The following is a 4,243-nucleotide window of genomic DNA, read 5'->3' as shown; positions in this document are numbered from 1 at the left end:
CAAGAAATGAATCCGTTTTTCAAACCAGGCACATCTGTTAATTCATAAATGCAAATAGAGCAGAGGCAGTACTTTTTACGCCTTGTGACTGACTAATATATTCAACCAATAAAAAGATAGCTTTTCCACGATGTATTATGTGTGGGAGAGGGTGGAAGGAAGGGCCTGATACTGCTTAATTTAGAGTACAGAGTGAAACTAATGAGTCTGTTTAGGTTGTTTGATTATTCATCGCAATGAAAGATTATTAAGCTCTTTTTAGAAATTGGCATAGTTTTGGTACTCTCTTCAGAATCTCATAATGCTTTTCAGGAAACAAATTCTCCTCAAAAATCTATGAAGTATACAATATCACAGGCATTTTTCAGGTGAATAACTAAGTAAAACTCTCTGAGGCTAAACTAATTTTATGTATGTGTCCTATTGAATTCATGACTCTCCATTTGCTGAGAGGCATGAAATGCAATGGTAAAGCACACTGGCTTTGGAGTCAGACAGCACTCAAGTGCATTCCCAGCTCCAGCTCTTACTAGCTATCTGATATTAGGCAAGTTACTTTTCTTCATTTGCAGAGTGGGGACAAAGGTACTTAACTCAAAGAATTGTTGTGAAGATTAAACAAGGCCCTGAATAGCCAAATCTACCTTGAGAAAGAAGAACAAAGCTGGAGGCATCACACTTCATGATTTCAAAATACATTACAAAGCTACAGTAATTAAAACAGAACAGTACTGGCATAAAGACAGACATATAGAACAGTAGAACAGACTAGAGACCCTAGAAATAAATACATGCACATAAGGGTAACTGGTCAACAAGGGTGCCAAGAACATATAATGGGAAAAGGACAGTCTCTTCAACAAATGATGCTGGGAAAACTGGATATCCACATGCAAAAGAATGAAATTGGATCCTTATCTCACACCATATACAAAAATCAACTCAAAATGGATTAAAGACTTAAAACCTAGAAGAAAGCATAGGGGAAAAGCTTCAGGACATTGGTTTTGTCAATAATTTTATGGCTATGCTCCCAAAGCATGGGCAATAAAAGCAAAAACAGACATAGGACTACATCAAACTAAAAAGCTTCTACACAGCAAAGGAAACAATCAACAGAGTGAAAAGGCAACCTATAGAATGAGAGAAAGTATTTGCAAAACATACGTCTGATATAGGGTTAATTTCCAAAATATATGAGGAACTCCTACAACTCAATAGCATAAAACAAATAACACAATTTTAAAGTGGGTGAACGATTTGAATAGACATTTCTCCAAAGAAGACACACAAATGGCCAACATGTATATGAAAAGTGCTCAGTGTCATTAATCATCAGGGAAATAAAAATCAAAACCACAAAGAGACATCATCTCACACCTGTCAGGGTGGTCATTATCAAAAAAAGAAGTGTTGGCAAGGATGTGGAGAAATCGGAACCCATGTACACTGTTGGTGGGAATACAAAATGGTGCAGTTGCTATGGAAAACAATATGCAGACTCCTCAAAAAATTAAAAATAGAACTACCATATGATCCTACAATTGCGCTTATGGATCATTATCCACAAGAATTGAAATCAGGATCTCAAAGAGATATTAGCACTCCCATTTTCACTGCAGCACTATTCACTATAGCCAAGAGGTAGAAAAAACCTAAGTCTCTGTTCATGGATGGATGGATAAACAATACGTGATATATACATACAATGAAATATTATTCAGCCTTTAAATAAAAAGGAAATTCTGCAATATGTGACAACATGGATGAACCTTGAGGACATTTATCTAAGTGAAATAAGCCAGTCACAAATACTATATGATTCCATTTATATGAGGTGTCTAATACAGGCAAATTCATAGAATCAAAGAGTGGAATGGTGGTTGCCAAGGGCTGGGGAACGAGGAAATAGGACTTGCTAATTAACTGGCACAAAGCTTCATTTAAGCAATATTAATACATTCTAGAGATCTGCTGTACAAGACTGCATCTATATTTAACAATACTGTACTGCACACTTAAAAATTTGTTAAGAGACTTCATCTCATATTGTGTTTTTATCACAATATAATAAAATTTTAAATAATTAACACAGATGAAAGCCTTTTCTTACTTCAATGCCTAGCTAAATAAAGAATATCTATTGTTATTCCTTCTTTGCCAGCCTCCACTTCAACCCACCACCACCTAAAAAGCATCAAACAAACAACAAAATTCCTAACAGTTGTTTTGTATAAAAACATACAATTAAAAAGTCACAATAAAGAAAATCCTCCAAAATGAAAGTGTCAGCATTTTTTTTTTTTAATGTTGAGCCTTCTTTTAATTTACTTATTTTTATTTTTGGCTGTGTTGGGTCTTCATTTCTGTGCAAGGGCTTTCTCTAGTTGTGGCAAGTGGGGCCACTCTTCAACGCGGTGCGCGGACCTCTCACTGTCGTGGCCTCTCGTTGTGGAGCACAGGCTCCAGACACACAGACTCAGTAGTTGTGGCTCACGGGCCTAGTTGCTCCGCGGCACGTGGGATCTTCCCAGACCAGGGCTCGAACCCATGTCCCCTGCATTAGCAGGCAGATTCTCAACCACTGAGCCACCAGGGAAGCCCAAGTGTCAGCATTTTTGACACTTAAGAACCTTGATCTTTTTAATGGCAAACTACTGGTAGCTGAAAGGGGCTATTTGTAAGTGGCATTTCAGAGACGATGCATTATAGGAAGACTTGGGACTTGACCCTGATGAGATACTACCTTCCTCACTGTCCACTTTGCACAAATACCATCTTCTAACATGGCTCTAGGGAGCCCTATAGAAAATGAGGAGATTAAATCACAATGACTGGGAGAAGTGGGAGAAAACAGAAGGAAGAAAATTGCTAATAAAAATTATAAAATACAAAAGGTCTGTCCATGCCCCATCTTATTCCTACTTCTCAGCATGTATTTCCTTTCTTCTCTGTTCTTTCACTGCACCCAACTTCCACCCTTAGCCTTTTCTTTTACCTTTCTGTCCTCTTCCTGATTCCATGGAATTTCAAGGAGCAAGACAGGTCTGGGCAGGAGGAGTTTTGTAATAGGCAGTGTTGCCAAATAGAATTCGGGACACTTGGTTAAATGTGAACTTCAGATAAAAAAACAAATAATTTTATTACTAAGTATGCCCCATGTAATACTTGGGACATACTATACTAAGAAATTATTTGTTGTTTATCTGAAAACTAAATTCCACTGGATATCTTGTACTTTTATTTGCTAAATCTGGCAATCCTAGTCTTAAGGACTCTCTGCTACTCAAATTTTAACATGCATACAAATCACATGAGATTTTCTAAAAATGCAAATCCTGATTCAGTAGGTCTGGGGTGGGACATGAGCTTCTTTGTTTCTAACAAGTTTCCGGATGATGCTGATGCTGCTTGCCTGAGGACTGCTCTGTGAGTAGCAAAGATCTAAAACATTGCTCAGTAGAAATAAAATAAGAGCTATTGTACATATGTAATTTAAAGTTTTCTAGTAGCCACATTGAAAGAATTAAAAATAAGCAGGTGAAATTAGTCTTAATAATATGTTTTATTTAACCTGATACATCTAAAATATTATTCCAAACATAAGTAATTTTTTAAATTATTAATGAGATATTTTACCTTCCTTTTCTGCCTTAAGTCTGAAATCTGGTATATTGATTTAATCTACACTTATACACATCTCAATTCAGACTAACCAAACTTCAAGTGCTCAATAACCACATGTGGCTAGTGGCTGCTGTACTGGACAGTGCAAACACAGAACATCTCCAGCTGCCCGAGCAATACCTCATAGTCTCCCACAGTAGTAGAAGGAGTAGCTGATCACATTGCTCCTCAAACGCCTGGTCAGGAGGAGGTGAGAGCCCAAGCCCATGGTGATCCTGTACTGTGATAATAATGGTTCTGTGAACACTCAGAAACCACAGTGTTAGTCCCTTAGTGCTTATCATGTAACAAACTTTCTTGAAAATACGCTTCCTTTATATTTTCAGGCACATACACATATACAACATTTTTTATTTAAATCAAGTATCATTTTAATGTATTTTATGACTGGATGATTCTAAAATTTTAATATAGCATTCTTGCTGGTGTCGAAATTTTTTCCCACTTGGTTAAGAATATTTAAGGCAGAATAATTAGTAGTTAGTAGGTTTCACACATGTATTTTAGAATAGAAGTCACACTTAAGATGTGATTGTCTGAGAATAGCTCATCTTGT

Source organism: Lagenorhynchus albirostris, chromosome 3, assembly GCF_949774975.1.
Source record: "Lagenorhynchus albirostris chromosome 3, mLagAlb1.1, whole genome shotgun sequence".
Classification (NCBI taxonomy): domain Eukaryota; kingdom Metazoa; phylum Chordata; class Mammalia; order Artiodactyla; family Delphinidae; genus Lagenorhynchus; species Lagenorhynchus albirostris.
Note: the sequence above shows the minus strand (reverse complement) of the source record.